At 41.0% G+C, this 19,206-nt stretch overlaps 1 long non-coding RNA gene across 7 annotated transcripts in view; it reads left to right on the top strand.

Annotated features, from left to right (window-relative positions):
• LOC120527920 overlaps positions 1–19,206 on the top strand; it is an 81,832-nt gene that overhangs the window by 44,029 nt on the left and 18,597 nt on the right. For 5 of the 7 annotated variants that reach the window (XR_005633425.1, XR_005633426.1, XR_005633428.1 and 2 more), the window contains one exon: positions 6,186–6,227. This is a non-coding gene — a long non-coding RNA (uncharacterized LOC120527920). Of the gene's footprint in view, positions 1–6,185; positions 6,228–14,460; positions 15,399–19,206 lie in introns of those variants that run through there. The other 2 variants (XR_005633429.1, XR_005633431.1) reach the window with 1 other exon arrangement.

Here is a 19,206-nt window from a genome sequence, read left to right on the forward strand (position 1 = left end):
TGCTTTTTCTTGTGCGCCTGATTCAAAGATACCAAATTATTTTGGACCACTAAGAGTAGTGTGTATTTTTTGTTAAAGATGTAAATGAAAGTTTCCTGCCAGGGAAATTTAAAGTTAGAATCGAAGACACCGTCCGGCGTCTCAGGAGGGGGAAGCAGTGCAGTGTCAACACCGTATATGGTGGGGATGGTGCGCTGCTGACCTCGACTCGGGACGTTGTGGGTCAGTGGGAGGAGTACTTCGAAGACCTCCTCAATCCCACTAACATGCCTTCCAATGAGGAAGCAGAGCCTGGGGACTCTGAGGTGGGCTCTCCCATCTCTGGGACTGAAGTTACCGAGGTGGTCAAAAAACTCCTTGGTGGCAGGGCCCCGGGGGTGGATGAGATACGCCCGGAGTTCCTTAAGGCTCTGGATGTTGTAGGACTGTCTTGGTTGACACGTCGCTGCAACATCGCATGGACATCGGGGACAGTGCCTCTGGATTGGCAGACCGGGGTGGTGGTCCCCCTCTTTAAAAAGGGGGACCGGAGGGTGTGTTCCAACTATAGAGGGATCACACTCCTCAGCCTCCCTGGAAAAGTCTATTCGGGGGTTCTGGAGAGGAGGGTCCGTCGGATAGTCGAACCTCGGATTCAGGAGGAACAGTGTGGTTTCCGTCCTGGTCGCGGAACAGTGGACCAGCTCTTCACCCTTAGCAGAGTCCTGGAGGGTGCATGGGAGTTTGCCCGACCGGTCTACATGTGTTTTGTGGACTTGGAAAAGGCATTCGACCGTGTCCCTCGGGGAATCCTGTGGGGGGTGCTCCGGGAGTATGGGGTACCGGACCCCCTGATAAGAGCTGTTCGGTCTCTGTACAACCGGTGTCAGAGCTTGGTCCGCATTGCCGCAGTAAGTCGAGCCCGCTTCCAGTGAGAGTTGGACTCGCCAGGGCTTCCCTTTGTCACCGATTCTGTTCATAACTTTTATGGACAGAATTTCTAGGCGCAGCCAGGGTGTTGAAGGGGTCCGGTTTGGTGGACTCAGGATTGGGTCACTGCTTTTTGCAGATGATGTTGTCCTGTTTGCTTCATCAGGCCGTGATCTTCAGCTCTCTCTGGATCGGTTCGCAGCTGAGTGTGAAGCGGCTGGGATGAGAATCAGCACCTCCAAATCCGAGCATGGTCCTCAGCCGGAAAAGGGTGGAGTGCCCTCTCAGGGTTGGGGGAGAGATCCTGCCCCAAGTGGAGGAGTTCAAGTATCTCGGGGTCTTGTTCACGAGTGAGGGAAGAATGGAGCGTGAGATCGACAGGCGGATCGGTGCGGCGTCCGCAGTGATGCGGGCTCTGCATCGGTCTGTCGTGGTGAAAAAGGAGCTGAGCCGCAAGGCAAAGCTCTCAATTTACCAGTCGATCTACGCTCCTACCCTCACCTATGGTCATGAGCTATGGGTAGTGACCGAAAGAACGAGATCGCGAATACAAGCGGCTGAAATGAATTTCCTCCGCAGGGTGTCTGGGCTTTCCCTTAAAGATAGGGTGAGAAGCTCAGTCATCCGGGAGGGGCTCAGAGTAGAGCCGCTGCTCCTCCGCATCGAGAGGAGTCAGATGAGGTGGCTCGGGCATCTGATCAGGATGCCTCCTGGACGCCTCCCTGGTGAGGTGTTCCGGGCACGTCCAACCGGGAGGAGGCCCCGGGGAAGACCCAGGACACGCTGGAGGGACTATGTCTCCCGGCTGGCCTGGGAACGCCTTGGGATTCTCCCAGAAGAGCTGGAAGAAGTGGCCGGGGAGAGGGAAGTCTGGGCCTCTCTGCTTAAGCTGCTGCCCCGCGACCCGACCTCGGATAAGCGGAAGAGGATGGATGGATGGATGGATCGATCGAAGGAAATAAAACGGTTTGTTGATGGGATGGTGCATTGTCTGTTTATTTGTATTCGTTTTGCTAAAATGTGATGCATACTAAGACCCAAACAGTGCAAACAAATATTTGACATTTTGCTTTGTTTCTACTCAGTGGACCAATTGGCAGTGTTTATTTAAACAAACCACTTGTGTCTGAATATGTTGTAGTCCAGAGGTATTGTTCAAGATCCTGAGCTATGTCATGCTTATAGTCACATGCAATACAGGCCTATGATGCTTCTTCAGTATTACATAGTCATGATGTCCTACGAGCTGCAAAGTTACTGAGGAAATACTTACTGCTTTTTGTGTGACCTTTGGAACCATTCATGGTCAAATCCAGTTCATATATAACATAAAATTCTGTTATAGTGCAAATTTAAATTAATTGTGTTGTTTGAAGGGTGTCATGCAGGGCAAGCATTTTTTGAAGGGTGTCATGTCCTTAAAGGTTTACCACTTAGGTCATACACAAAGCCCTAGTGTTGGCAATCCTTAAATTGCCTATAACTGCAAAGAAAACTTTATACTCTTACAATCCACATGCAGTTCATTGATCAAAGTAGAAATTGCCACAGCAAGAACACAGTGCGAATTAAACCTAACATCACTTGAAAAGTCATTCACAATTGTATGTTTTTAACATATCCTAGGATGATTGCATTTCACAAGTTTTTTTTACTTCCTTTATTTTTCCCTACCTAATGAAGGTGTTAGCAGCAAGCCACTTCAAACTAGCCAATTGAAGATTCACTCCATTCAAAATACCCAATGAAAAAACCTGTAGATGTAGATCTCACTAACCTATCTGTGGATTAGGCAGGATGAGAAATTGGGCAAATGAATATCTGTTTAAGATAGTGTAACCACATGGGGGTGCCACTGAGCTGCAAACCACAGACACAGTAATACCCAGCACAATTCCAGGTTCAGATAAAGGATTTTTAAGTGAAAAACACCTTTGTCACAAGAACACCCGCAAAAATACATCATTCACAATTCTTTCCTTCCTCCTTCAAGAGTGTTGCCTGCTGCCTGCTTACTGTAATTCCATTTATGTGAGGCGACAGGCTCTCTTTTAAATCAGACCTGGGAACTACTCCCAGTCTTATGTCCAGGTCATCAGGAGCATTTCCAGGGTGTGCGGAAACCAGGGCAGCCCTCCGCTGGCAGTGCCCTTTGGTGGTATCCAAAGACCCCAGCAGGGTTTTGTTTCCAGACTACAACTCCCATTTTACCCTACAGGTGTCTTAATCTGGTCCAGCTTTGAGGAACACTGCCACCTGTCATGTGGGGGAATGAACTTCTCCTGGTAAGCCCATATGCCCAGTCCATCCTTTATGGCCCTACTGGCCAGGTATGACTACATCCTTTATGCCGGCCAGGATGACTGTGCTTTCTCCACAGTACCTACAGTAGCCGATACCAAAGGTTTCCTAACATTTTAATCAGATGCTTTTTAAAAGTTTTCAACATGCCCATTCTGTCCTCACATGTCAGCAGCTTCTGTGACCCTTTTTGAGGTGAATTGTTTGCTTTTTTCTGTCTCAATTTTTACCTGTATTCCCAGTATCTAATCTGCAATTTAATTGAAATAATACTTATGGAACAATTTGACTTTTACCTTTAAAATTTTTAAAGCCTGGATTAGGTCACCTCCCATTTTTCTCTGTGTATAATTTAAGAGATTTATCAATTTATTGTATCAGGAGAAGGGCATGCCATTAAGTCTAAGAGGTATCCTTCCTATTGCAAGCATTGTGATGTACCAGTACAGACATATGTTAGAAGGAAAATGGGGAAAACCTTTTCCAGGCTGTCAGAGCCCAATGCATTTACTGGAGTCTTTTGGCCTTAAAATGTTGGGACAAAAATTCCTGACCATTGTGTTTCATGCTATATGCATGTTTTGATTGTAGGTGGCAGCTTTACTTGTTCCTCCATTCTTAGACCAGCTTAATCTAATTTAGGGTCCTGGGAGGCTAGGGCCTATCCCAGCTGCCTTTAGTGTAAGGTTGGAAACAGCTACTTTATATTCTGTGACAGTCCATCACTGGACTCATTTACACCCACATTCATAATTTGGATTCACCAGTCAGCCTGATCAGGATGTCTTTGGGAATGTGTGAAGAAAACCAACAAATGTAAAACATAAGTGACTGAGGAAGTTTTACAATTGGATTGATAGAATATTATCCCAAAGTTTGACAGAGAAAAATATTTCAAAATGTATATGAAGACAGGAACCGCAATTTAGAAAATTTCAGACATCTCCAAGGACAGTACTGACACAGTGCAGTTTTCTTTTCCCTAATTATTTTTTCGTTCTGTTTTCAGGCATGTATCTATACACTGTGAACGCTGGCCCGGACACACACAGGCGGACATCGTAAGTTTACCCAACACACGTTTATTAACAATATATTTACAATTAGTGCACTTCCCAGTGCCTCCAGCACCGTTCCCCCAATGTCCTGGGCACACAGTCAAATTGCCTCTCTGGCCGCCTCCAATCCTCTCTCCAGCTCTGTCCTCTTCCACCCGACTTTCGCCAATGACTGGAGGGAGGCGGCCCCTTAAATAGGAACCCGGATGGGCTCCAGCTGCTTCCCGGCATTCTTCCGTAGCCACGCCCCAGTGTGGTAGAAGTGCCGGCTGCGCACCCGGAAGCCGTCCGGGTGTCCCCTGTCGTCTTCCCCCCAGCACTTCCTGGTGTGGCGGAAGTGCTGGGCTCCAGGGATATCCAGGCACCGGGGCGCCGCCTGGCGTTGGCCACGGGTCCCTACAGGGCTGGGCTTCCAAGCCCTTTACCCGAGGCCCCCAACATAACCAGGGCGGACGCCCCCTCGCGATCTGGAGGAGGCACAAGCCCTCCTCCGGTCCTCCTGGGCATCACAACACACATAGACACAAAAAATATTTGTAGGGTACTGCAGAAACAAAAGTAACAACACAAAAAAATACATTTAGAAGTACAAAGTGTTTGTGTAAATTTCCTCCCCAGTGGGACACATTTTCAGCCAGACTAACCAATCACTGTGTGAATGTAAACACTCTAAAATGGATCAGCATTAATTGTGTTGTCAGGTAGGGTTCATCTGTCTCACATCAGTAACGTTCATGATTTATTTTCTGAACATACACAGTTAAGGGGGGACAAAGCCTGTTTTGACACTATGAGGTGCAAGGCGGGAATTAGCAGTGGATGGTTCTGGGATAAAGTAGATAAAAATGGATGAAATGATGCATTATGGCTCCTGGACACCACCATGTCCAGCATTCTGTTGTGAGAGGTCAGCATATCCGTTTTTGGTCAAAGAACTCATCAGAGTCTGTTCTGTGTAAAACAGTTAAAGAAGTTTAGCGTCTCATAGGAAGCAACAGCAAACTTCTGCAGGTCTGTTACTGACATATTTTGGCCTCCTCCAAAATAGTTTGGTATGGCAGTCTCTCAGAAAAGGAAAGGAAATGAAGCAACTAGATGATCTTTGGAAAACCACAATGATGGATCATTTGAAGATATTTTTATTAGGCAAGAAAAGCATTTTTCTTTTCCATTTCTGTAATTAAACTTAATTTTTACTGGTTTGTTTTTTAAGACATGATTTTTCCTTCCGGGCGGCACAGTGGTGCAGTGGTAGCGCTGCTGCCTCACAGTAAGGAGTCCTGGGTTTGTTTCCCAGGTCCTCCCTGTGCAGAGTTTGCATGTTCTCCCCGTGTCTGCGTGAGTTTCCTCCGGGTGCTCTGGTTTCCTCCCACACTCCAAGGACATGCAGGTTAGGTGCATTGGTGATCCTAAATTGTCCCTAGTGTGTGATTGGTGTGTGGGTGTGCGTGTGTGCCCTGCAGTGGGCTGGCGCCTTGCCTGGGTATTTGTTCCTGCCTTGCGCCCAGTGTTGGTTGACTGACTGATATTTCCTTCTTTTCATTTGCTGAATGATTCTGACTTATTACCGCATTTGCATTTTAAATGTATTTTTCTATTGATTGGAATTTTTATTCGAAAATTAAACCTCTAAACAATTTCTTGCTTCTGATTAATTATGAAGGAGACATCAATAGGGCACTAAGAAGTGAGGTATCTGGAGCTCAAAGTCCGACCTGTAGAAATGGAGGTGTGGGGACATTCCTGCTTATTTATATAGCAATAAATTTTGATTTCAATAAATGCTTTTGTGTAAGTTTATGATCAAGAGATTTCTGTTCATGTTAAAGTGGAGCCTTTTTGGAATGTACCTGTCCATTGGATTCACAGCATAGTGGAGGAGGCAATCAAAGAAATCACATTTTTTTTATTTTACAGAACTACCCATCTTCAGTTATGAGGAAGGACTAAGGATGTGTGGTGAGTGCAAAAGTCTACCTCCTAGTGCTCAAAGTAATTCACTAGTTGTGCAGCTGTCTACTTTGCAGGACATTTTGATTACAGGAGTACACAAGACCCAAAAGACCTATTGAAGGGAGAGAGTGAGGCTGCATCCCTCAAAATGCTGACCAAGAGATTCATATGGTGAACACAGACCAACACTTCGATAGATTATGTTATATGGTTAACTACTACTATCTGTGTAGCACTAGGAAGTTTTTGTTATTTTCTTTGACTTTAAACTGTCAAATATAGCTATATACTGTATAATGTACATTCTAAAGACCAGTTAAACTAGTTCAGAATTTCAGAGAGTTTAGTTGTGGTACAACATGATTCATTAACTAAGGAAAACAATGATAAATTCCTTTTAGATTAAAAAAATATATTTTTTTTTCTGTATGTGCGATAATAATCTATGCTGCAGTACATTTATGCAGTAATAATCCATCCTAGATACTTGAACATTTAACATTGTATGGCATCTTGTTAATAGTTTGAACTTAATTATTTTTAGTTCTTATTTTAAGTTATTTATTGTCTGAATTATTTGCTTTTTGGATTTTAAATGCACCTTGGGCTTGTCACAAAATCAATTTTGTGTTATACAATGACAATAAAGTGCTTGAACTTCAATTCAGTTAAATCTAAAGTTTATAACTCTTTTTTAATTCTTTGGTGAATTTTCCACAAGTATTTACAAGTTTATATAAAATTATGCAGTTTAAAATGTGCTTAAGTCTGCTATCTATTTGATTTGCTTTTATTGCATTTTTGTACACAGCATTGGTTAATGTTGAGAATGCACATCTTGTGTTTTCTTCCCAGCATTTTTATCAATATGAGTTTTTTTGCATTGTCAGATTTTTCATTTTAAAAATTGTTGTAATTTAGCACTATGCTTTAAAGGTCATTGCGAAAATTTATTAAATGGTCGTCCGGCTTTTCATAAGATACAACATGAAAAGTTAGTGGTCAAACTAAAAAAAATGTGAATTCAGAGCATGGTCTGTAGGTGGGTAGAAAATTCACTTAAACACAAGAAGAAAAGGGTTATGGTGAGGGAAAGTTTCTCAGAATTTGGTGATGTTAGTGGTGGTGTCTATTAGTGAGCAGTGCTGGGGTCCCAGCTCTTTTTAATATGCACAAATTATCTGGACAAGAATATAAGCAAAAAGCTTAAGTTTGCAGATGATGCCAAGCTAGGTGGAAGGGCAGGTAATGCAGAATCAGCTAAACTGTTACAGAGAAACTTGGATACAGGCTTGGACAGATTTGTGGCAGATTAAATTTAATGGACGTAAATGTAATGTTTTACACATAGAAAGTAAAAATGTCAGATTTGAATACACAATAGATGGTCTGAAACTTGAAAGTACCCTTATGAGAAAGACCTTGAAATCCTAGTGAATGCATCACTACATCCAGATAGTATACAAAAGCAATCAACAAAGATAATAGAATGTTAGATTATATATTAAAATGTGTAGAGTATAAGTTAATGTAGGTTATTTTTAAGTTATATAACATGCTAGTGAGGCCTAGTCTGGAGTATTGTGTTTAGTTTCGGTCTGCCTATTACAAAAATGACAAAGCAACACTAGAGAAAGTCCGGAGAAGAGCATCTAGGCTGATTCCAGAACTATGAGTTATAAGTAGAGACTGAAGAAGTTGAACTTTTTTCATTTAAGCAAATGGAGATTAGGATGGGACATGATTGAAGTGTTTAAAATTATGAAAATTGTTACTTAAAAATAAATTTTGCATCAAGAATGTGGAGACACAGTTGGGAACTTGTTAAGGGCAAATTTCATACAAATGATTTCTTTTCTTCACACAAAAAAACATAATCAATCAAAAAATTACCAAGTAGTGTGGTAGAACTTTAGGGACTTTCAAATCTCAAATAATTTAATTTTGGACAATCTAGGTGAATAGGAAAAATAAACCTATTGGAATGAATGCCTTGGCCTCTAATACACTATTGTTCTTATGTATACATTCCAAATAGATGTTACACTGCTGTTACAAACACATTTTTTTTCCCTAATACAGCCTTCCTATTATCTCCGCCCTTAACTAATTTGACTTAAGACTTTTACCCAGCTAATATGTGCTATTATGAAAAATATATTCTATCACCTGTAATAAATTTGCTAGGGCGGTGCCCCACTTAGCTGCACTACTGAACATGAACTGAGACCAGCAGATCCAGAGTACAGAATACATCTGTTAAGTTAAAGCCAGTTAAGTTAAAAGGAACTGCTTCTCTCTAATGACCAATCAGGCTTCTGACTATAATAGCATCTTGTTCTCTCACTCTTAAAAAAAATACTGGTTATTTAAAGGCACTTTATGGTTCTTTCCTGGGTTGTATAGTTCCTCGTAGAACTATCATTTGGCAAAGCAGCATTTCATTCTGGGAAAGGTTCTGTGCATATGAAGCTGGTTCTTTGTGATCTGAAAAAGAAACTGAAATCTTTAACGTATGATAGGCCACCTAGCAGGAAACTAACAGACTAAGAAAACCTGAACTTAGTCTGTGGTATTGTATGAAACAGCAAAAACACAATTCTTTTCTTTTAAATTACTACACACTACAATATGTACTGCAAGAGTAGCAATGTTACCTGCTATTGTTTTTAGAAATTCATTTGTAACTCTGGCTTGAAGACCTCGACTTTGTACAACACTTATTTTTATGGATTGTTATCTCTCCTTTATGACTAATGTACATTTTTAATAAGAATTTGTGTGCTTTTATGGGCAGATGTTTTAAAGTATACTGTTGCATATAAAGTCAGCATACCAAAGTACTACACAAATAGGTTATTTTTCTCACCTTTTTGTTTTAAATAACTTGGTGAGCAACAATTTAAGTTAGAACAAAATTTATTCAAGTTCACCAAAGTGGCAGACTGTGTTCACTGGAGTCTGAATGCCCTCTACACAGCTTTTTTCATGACTTTTCTATTATTAGTCTCAGAACCTCAAAGACGTGAAGGTTATTAATGTTTTGAAACAAGTAGGTGTGGGTAATGTGCCCATTGATTTATTGACACCCATTCAGCCCTGCATGCTGAAATAAACTTCATCTACTTGTGGTTAAGAAGTTGAATTTAACAGGTTCAGCAAATGCAAGAATATTGCCGATAGAAACTTTGCAATAATTTTTCTTAATGGAATTATAGGGGAGTGGCAGCAAGAAAAGGACTAAGGCCCTTATAAAAGTTCAAAGGCAATAATATATATATATATTTAAAAATACTGGAGTAAATTTACAGTGGGATTGTGAGTAACCCCTAATTTGGCACTTATTTTAAAAGTTCAGTCTTGAAATGAATTACATTTTCCTTAGCTACATTATTCTAGCAAATTACAAAAAATCATCTTTTATATGCAAAGTGACCATTTAAGATCATGATTACAAAAGGTTTGAGGTGAAGCATAGTCTCACAATTTAAAACACATGAATATTCTTAAATAAAATCACCAGTATAACACCTAAATCCCAACACTCCTAAGAAAGAGAAAGATCATATCTGTAACAAATCATCAACAGGTTGAGTGCTTTCCCTAACAGTGAAGGCCAATAGTATTCTCTTGTTTTTTTAAAGCCAGATCTCTCATAAAATTTCAGCCCTTCATAGTGAATCACAGATGTGCACAACACTATGCTTTGGTTGCCATTTGCTTGGGCGAAATCACAGAGTGCTCTGAAGAGGGCTTTCCCAACTCCTTGGCCTCTGTATCCCATCCTGACAGCGAAGCGTTTCATTTCCAATGCTCCCTTCTTCTCTTTGGAGGGTTTGGCTCCGATGGTGCCAACCACTTTGCCATTGCAATCTGCGACCCAAAAGCATGAGCCACTGGTTTCCATGTAGGTTTTTTTGATGTTCAGAAAATCTTTCAATACTACCTCAGTCCAATTCTTGGTGGTAAGATGGTATGCTGCTCGATTCACTGCCAGGACCATTAAGGCGAGACCTGCTGAAGACAGCAGGAAAGATTCAGAACTCAGGAAGAGGAAGCAGAAGACAGTGAGTATGGCCAACTGTATACCTGGCTGCCAAAGAGCATATCTGAACAATGGTGCGGACATTTCATTAAAGCTATTAATTACAACCTCTCGTACTTCTTCATGATCTCTGTCCTCAAATCTTCGAATCTTGTAGGCTTCCATTGTTCAAGATCTAATGTATAAAACAAAGAAATCATATACAGTAAATAGTACGCAATTTCAAAACATGAAAAAAAGCTCCTTGACTCTATTTTAAGTAATTTCAAGGCTTTTATAACCATTGACTATCTTCCAGTATAACATGTGCCCATTCATTACATTCAAATAAATTCACAGGAAGGATGTCTCCTTTGTTTTCACTTTGTTTCTGAAGCTACTTAATAATTTGCTTATTTTTAAATTTTGTTATTTGTAACATATCATTTTTATTTATCTTTTTTGGTAATATGATATGTGAGCTATAATTAGTTTTGTCTGAAGGAGTGAGCGAGGCGCAGAGAGGGACAGGTATCACATTTGGCGGAAGGGGGGGATCTATTAAAAGATGTTTTAATTATCACTTTTTCAACCTTCTGCTTCCTTTTTCACTTCTCACACCCCTTGCAGTAATTTATCTATGGCTCTACTTCTGTTCAACATTGTTCCTCCTCCATTTTTCCTCAAGCTAGTTTAGCCATATTGTATTCCACATTAACTTTTTGGTTATAAATACTGACGTAGTTAATATGTGGTTTTGAATAAGAACTCTGTCCTTCCACTAGTAACAGAAGTCATCTAGAGTGAAAATTGTTTGTTTTTTTGCGTTGCTTTATTAAATTACTAGCCCTGCCTGGCTCCTCACTCCTGAAATCACACTTCTCCCTACCATCAGCCCGAAGCCTCTATCCGGATTAGTGTAAATATATTGCTCCTGCAAGCAAATTATGATTCTTAGCATGATGGGAGAAGTTGTAAAATCAACCGGAATGATTAAGAAAATTATAGAAAAAAACCTGATCTAAATCTGTTAAGTAGTTCTCTCGTTCGCTAGCTAAGCGGAGATAAGATACTCCCCAAGGTTGGTACGTGAGTGAGGAGGTACCACCCCCCTCCCTTCAGCACGCTGCATGTCTCATGGATTTGCGCAAATAAATCGGTACTGCAAGCATATTATGATTCTTAGCACGATAAGAGAAGTTGCAAAATCACTGAATGCTTAAGCAGATTATAGAAAAAAACCTGACCTAAATCCATTAAGTAGTTCTCTTATGAAAAGCATACAGACAGACAGATGTTGGATTTTATATTTAAATTAGGTATGTTACCTGTTGGTAATTAAATCAATTTAAAAATATTTGATATCTCTTTCCTTATGTGTACCCTCAATGGTCATCCTACGCCTTTCTTCAGTACCCTCATGTGTCTCGACCTGTGTAGGCTGATGCTTCTTCTTTCAATCATGTTCCCATAAAGTCTACATCTCAGTCTGCCATTATAAGGTCACTTATTGCCTCCCATCTGACTTTTGACTACTGCTAGTGGTAGATGGGCCCCCATTACATGTTGTGAAAACATCATTCATATTCTTGTGAATACTTCCCATGTTTGAAAGTGTCTCTCAGCATTCCTCCTATGCCTCATGTCTCTCAAACCGTAGTCCCCATTTTCCTGCCTAAATTGTGTTGGACTGTGCATTAAAGTTAAACTGACCAATCAGGCCAAAGCCAAACTGACTTTGGAGAGACTGGACACAAACACACACACATAAACACTTATGGACAATAGTATTTTATTGTATAGTAGATTTAAACATGTTCGAGGGTGTTCAATAATTTATGTACCTGAATATGAAAGAAAGTAGCAAACATGTTGAAACAAGTCTGGGCACGTTGTGGTATGTCACAAGGTTAATCACACACAGTTGTGGCTCAAGGTGAGCCTACCATTCCAAGAGACAGGATGTTGGGAGAGTCCTTGTGCAAATCAAGTAAGAAAATGCTAGATTTGGAGCAACATTCAGTGATAAAATTTCTCACAAAAGAAAAAAAAAGCCAAAGGAGACCAATGAATGCATGGCTGCAGTTTATGGGGAGTGCCCCATCGTCCTATAAAGTAAAATTTTGGAACAAGCAGTTAAAGTGGGGTAGAGAGTCCATTGAAGATGACCCTCACACTGGACAGCCTGTGTAAGAAAGTCGAGGATTTAATTTTTTCAGACAGACAAATTAAGCTTTCCCAAATAACTGAAGAAATGAGCACCTTGGCAGGTAGAGTTTGGAAAATAATTCATGAAAAATTGGCCACATCAAAAGTCAGTGCAAGATATTTTTCCAAGAATGCTGAAGCCATGTCAGAAGGCCACAAGGCTCCAGTGCTGTCAGGAGAACTTGGAGATGCTCCATGAACACCATATGAATTTTTTTCATAATTTTGTGACTGGAGATGAGACTTGGTCCTATCACAGGGTCCAAAATGGAGTCAATGCAGTGGAAGCACAAGTCATTCCCCACTCCAAAAAGTTTCATGACAGAAAAATCTGCAGGCAAAGTCATGGCAACTGTCTTCTGGGATATTGAAGGACTTTTGCTTCTGGGGTTCATGTCACACAAGACAACCATAACCAGGTAGAGTTATGCTAACACAATGATCACTTTGCGGGAGTCAATCAAAGAGAATAGATGAGGAAAACTCATAGCATTCCTGTTTTTCAAGCTACGCTCCCCAGAACACCACAGCATAGAAGAGAATACTGGTAACTACAGACTGAGAGAAGAACATCTGCAGGAGTTTCTTGCATATGTTAAAGGAGCCCAGCCTGGTCAGAAAACAGAGCAGGCTTTGCCCCTACCTGAACAGAGCTTTTGTGTTCTCTGAACAGTCTAGCCTGTCATCCAACTACACTCCAAGGTATTTATAGATCTTGATCCACTCGACATCAACTGCTTCATTTGAGACATGTCTCAGTGGAGGTCTGGTATTATGGTAGTCCACAACCATCTTCTTGGTTTTGGAAATGTTCAACAGCAGTTGGTTTCATTGACACCATCCCACAAAGTCATTCACCAGACCACTGTACTCCTCCTCCTGTCGACCCCTGAGAGGCAGCAATGGTGCCACAGCTGTAAACTGTAACTCTGGCACTGGATGTCCTCACCAAAGACAAGATGAATCGAGAGTATATAGGTTTATAGAACCATTGTTGTCATGTGTACAGAGTACAGTGAAATTCTTTCTTGCACATACATTATGTTGCCAATCTCTAATGCAACCTTACTTCAAAACATCTTGCACCTCATCATAGACCTGCACTGTGGAGTTTCTCTACCTCACATTGAAACCCTTCTTCTGGTAGACCAACAGTTTGTACTGGAGAAAGATTTGTTTGTCTCAATAAAGAGTGAAAAACTATTGTTTAGGTGTATGCTAATAATAAGCATTCAAAGTAGATTTGGTGCTGCTAACTCTGTAGTTGTAGTCCGTAAGGGAGACATCAGCATTCATGGAACATGCTACAGAGACTTGCAGGGACATGACTAGGTGGAATGGAATACAAAATCTGAGTTCCAGTTTGTGAATTTTTCTTTTGTGTTTCTTTGGTAATTAGATACAATATTTTTATATATTTTGCTTGTGATTTCTCCATTTCCTTCTTTTTCAGCACTCTAATTTGGGGGGTGCACAACTTAGACTTCCAGCAGCCTGTAAGAAAGGAATGGGTAATCATTTATACCTACCTGCTCTGTCTCTTTCTCAAAAAATGCAAGTGACATTAAATGAAAAGGGGCAAATTCCAAAATAGACATATATATTTTGTCACACGTGTGTCTGGGAGACAATCTCAGGGCTCATTTAATTGCTGTTACACTCCAAACCTGAGTATGGTGCTGTTATCTAATGCCTGAGAGACAACTTCCATCTCTGATGTCACTTCCGGTGTCTGCCCTCCTGGAACCTGCCCCTTCTGACGTGTAGATATTATTACCAGCAGCAATTCCATTTTGAACTCCTGTCTAAACAAGACAACTGTTTCATATTTTCAATCTTTTTTTTTACATTGATCACTACAGTGCCCCAACTCTTTTTAAAGTGATCCTGTGTTTTATTACAATTTGTATATAGTCACAGTTTACTCCACCTCATTAAGTGAGAAGGACCTCAACTTTAAGGGATTTGACAGCTCCTGTTGCTTCCTTTGTTCTGCTTTTTTTGCAGGTATGTGAATATTTTAGTTGCCTCAAAGACACACTTGAGATATATGGAGGCTAGTGACAACCATGCATGTCCAGGAGGACCCTGAATTGGGTGTAATAGAAGAAAAAGAGCTAAAAGGAAAGAAATCGCCTCAGCAATCAACAGACTTGAAAGAACTCTCCAGAGAAACTTTGGGTCCATCTTTCTTTTTTCTGTAAAAGCTTTCCTGGCAGTTAACTGGGAATTAATTCAGTTTTTATATTTTCAGTTTGTTACACATTTAATGACTTTATTTTGGGCAATTTGCTAAATCAACATTTATTTCTTGTTATTCCTTATTCCTTGTTTGATATTTATGGTGAGCAAATCATGGAAGGAACAGGTGTTTTACTGTATTGTAAGCAATGAGTTCAGAAGAGGGAGTGCATGTTTTACTAAAAGGCTGGAATTATATGAGGAAGCAACAAAATTATATGATCCAAGTTGAGTGTATGATATTATTTATCTGGACTTTCAAAAAGCATTTGATAAAGTGCTGCACGAGAAGCTGGGCATTAAACTTAAAGAAGTGGGAATTCAAGGTGTTGTTGTCGATGAATGCAGAATTAGCTCAGGCACAGGTTGCAGCAGGTTATGGTGTGAGGAACCTTATCAGAATTGGTTGACATTAAGAATAGTGTTCCACAGGCGCCAGTGCTAGGGCTGCTATTATTTTTAATATATATAAATTATTTGGATAGGACTATAAGTAACAAACTAGTTAAATTTGCAGATGATACCAAGCTAAGTGGATTGGCAGATAATTTTCAGAAGCCATTAAGAAGGCAAACAGAATGTTAAGTTACATAGAACAATGTGTAGAGTACAAGTAAATTATGCTCAAGGTTTATAAAGCACTGGGGCCTCATGTATAAACGGTGTGTACGCATAAAAATGTTTCTTACGACCGGTTCCACACTCACATCGCAATGTATAAAAACTAAACTTGGTGTAAAGCCACGCACATTTTCATGCTAGTTCAAACCCTGGCATACGCAAGTTGTCTGCTCGGTTTTGCAAACTGGCAGCACCCAGCGTCAAAGCAGTGCTTTTGTTCCAGTGTGGTTTCCCTTTCTTTTTTAGATCCACATCCCTGACGTGGCTTTATCATGTACACTGAAATTAATCACATATAGTTTATTAGTTTAAGGCATCTGATTGTAATTAACCCATAACAATATAACGGTCCACGGAATGGCCAAACTATTCCAAATACCATAGCTGCTATAGAGTTGTTACTCTCACTGCACCTTCTTCTTCTTTCAGCTGCTCCCGTTAGGGGTTGCCACAGCGGATCATCTTTTTCCATATTACTCTCACTGCACCACTCAGAGTATTTATATCACTGTATCTGAGTGTGGAATCACAGCTCTACAGCAGCTGATCAGAAAGAATTATCTGTATACAGCATCTAGCACACGCTGCCTCAGCCATGCTGAGTATTTGAACTGCTCCCATACAGCAAACGCTTCAGAGCCTTTCAGGTACTGACCTCGCGGTTCAGAAACAGTTTCATCCCAAAGACTATAAACGCAATCAATCAGTCCATCTAGTGCTCCTTGTAGAACTGTTTGTACTTATAAGTACAATTACCTCACTGTAAACTTGTGATACAGTTATAATATTACACAACCTGAGCCACTTTAGCACGCATTTACATATGATGATGATATCATTTTAAGATGAAATGCAGCAAAATATGTTTATTACATTATACAGATAAAATTTTAACATTTAAATAATCTATATTTTATAATAATTAAACATGTGAGGACACGGTGTCGTAGCGCTAGCAAGGAGCTGGCGCCCCGTTCAGGGATTTTTTCTGCATCGCGCTGTATTCTTGCTGGGGCTGACGCGGCACTGGAAATAGATGGATAGAATAATAAAACATGTACTGCGAAGATATTTCAATGTTCCTTAAAAGTTATGAAGAATCGGTGTTCTAAGCTTACAGATTAACTTCTATTACAGAGATAATTGTGTGGTGATTGGGTACTTGAAGAAAGAAAAGGAAGGACAGTGTGAGACTTGCGAGGACACCACCAGTCGGAAACCACAACTTTATAAAACACACATTTTATTTACTGCAAAATAAACACAGTCCCATACACAGTACGCAGTGCCCCTGCACCAATCACGCCTTTTCCGGGCTTTAAACTCAATGTCTGTGACCACCTTTCCTCCCTTATGGGAGCTTCGTCCTGCTCCCACTCCTGATTCCAGCTCCCTGATTGTAGGGAGGCAGCCCCTTTTATTTCCAACCGAATGTGCTCCAGGTGCCTGATGACATTCTTTTGGCAGCACTTCCTGGTGTGGCGGAAGTGCTGCCCTTTGCACAGGAAGCACTCCGGGTAAAGCTTGAAGTATCTTCCTTCATCTTCCCGGGTGTGGCGGAAGTAAATGTTTCCCGGGTTCCATGAGGCTTGAGGAACCCCCTGGCTGTGGCCACGGGTCCCAAAGGGTTGGAACTTTTTTACTCCTCTCCCGTGGTCCTCTCCTGATCCAGGGCGGTTGCCCCCTTGTGGCCCAGAGGATATAAATGCCACATCCTGGTCCTTCCAGGTGTCCTGGCTGGGTAAGGATCCCAGCTATCTGTGACAACAGGATTTGGGGGTTAGTACATTTGAAAGAGACAGTACTGCAGCAATAAATTACTTCATTGAAGGTTGCGCATGGCACAGAAAGCATCTTGCGTGAGGCATGAACAATCTCTGGATGATTCGCCAGCTTGTCACTATCACTGCGCCACCGTGTTCCCATGTTTAATACATACTTTAATGCCTATCACCATGAAAGTGATATCAAGTATACATGTCAGTATTTAAATTATTCAGATAGCTGTAATATCATGAATTTAATGGATTCTATGTCCTGTCGGAGGAAGAGAAAGCCCGTTTAAGAAGCACGTAGTGATTCACACACATAGAGCACATAGAAGAACACATATAAAACAAAGCATTTAATATGCTACTTTAGTTACAATGGTATTTGAGAAACTAGTGAATTAAACAATTTTAAGATGAAGTTTATGATGTTCTACTTTAATGACAAAATAAACTACGTGATTAAAGTGGAAATTTCGAGATTAAAGTTGACATTTCAAGCTTTTTTCCCACTGTGTCCCTATATTTTTTTCTTTTCTCTGTAACCTAGTAAGCTTTCATATGATTCTCAGATGGTGGGCTATGACACGCCTTTTCACGGCGACTTTGATATCTGACAACTTTTTTTATTTCAGGCACCGTGCAACTTTGTGAAGAGATTTCGAGTTTCTGCGATACTCTATGTCACTCGATCAACTTCCTTTTGTTGTTTATACCACTGTTTAAACCAACAAATAGTATGTAACAGAGCTTATCACAGCAGCACTGGCCACAAATCAGGAAGCAGCACTGGAAAGGTCCCTGTCCATTACAAGGCCCACTTATGTATGTACTTACTCTCAGTCCAGTTAGGAATCATTGAATAACCTCACCTCCATATGAGGAGATCATGCAGGTTTGACACAGACAACCTCCTGCTGTCCATTGTGCCACCCAGTCACTATGTATACAGTATTGAGTGTTATCACTTGAGATGGTTTGCCTGGAGAGGCTTAACATTTTAAGACATACCCTTCTTCCAGCTCTAGAGGTTCAGCTTACACTTTGCTAACGTAGCTTTGCAGTTCTCATCCTAACATGAGACAGAACCTGATACACATTGTATTGAAAGAAACAATTACCAGGAAAACAAGAAATGGCTTGAAAGTGTCCATAATTTACAGTTGCTAAATTCCCAGTTTCACATTAAAATTAAATTAAATTAAACCTTTAGAAGATGCTACCTCCATCATACAATACTGTTGTGCTCAAGAAGAGCAATGTATTTGTAGCTTTATCATATGATGGCCAAGTTATTTAGGAACTCCGGCTCATGTCTTGCCCATGTAAGCGTAGTGTTATGAAGTGTCTATGTTGATCTCGGTTGCGTTTCTGTGTTATTTCTGCACTTCCTGAATGGTGAAGTTGTCCTGTCTTTCCCACTCATGTCTTAAGGGAAGAAGTGCAGCATTCAAAAAAGCCCAGTCTCAAGTGATTTAAGAACCACAAAACTCATTAATGATACATTAATGATAAAAGCTGACAGAGATGAGAGTAGATTCATACCTGGTGGCATGGATCGTGGACTATCTGACAGACAGACCTCAATATGTGCGTCTCAGGAACTGCAGGTCTGACATTGTAGTCAGCAACACCGGAGCGCCACAGGGGAATGTATTTTCTCTGGTTCTGTTCAGCCTATATACATCGGATTTCCAGTACAACTTGGAGTCCTGCCACGTGCAGATGTTCGCTGATGACACTGCTATCATGGGCTGCATCAGGAGTGGGCAGGAGGAGGAGTATAGGAACCTAATCAAGGACTTTGTTAAGTGGTGCAATTCAAACCACCTACAACTGAACACCAGCAAAACCAAGGAGCAGGTGGTGGATTTTAGGAGGACCAGGCCCCTCATGGACCCCGTGATCATCAAAGGTGACTGTGTGCAGAGGGTGCAGACCTATAAATACCTGGGAGTGCAGTTGGATGATAAATTGGACTGGACTGCCAATACTGATGCTCTGTGTAAGAAAGGACAGAGCCGACTATAATTCCTTAGAAGGCTGGCGTCTTTCAACATCTGCAATAAGATCAGACGGTTCTGGCGAGCGCCCTCTTCTACGCGGTGGTGTGCTGGGGAGG

This window comes from Polypterus senegalus, chromosome 4 (assembly GCF_016835505.1).
Source record: "Polypterus senegalus isolate Bchr_013 chromosome 4, ASM1683550v1, whole genome shotgun sequence".
Lineage (NCBI taxonomy): Eukaryota > Metazoa > Chordata > Cladistia > Polypteriformes > Polypteridae > Polypterus > Polypterus senegalus.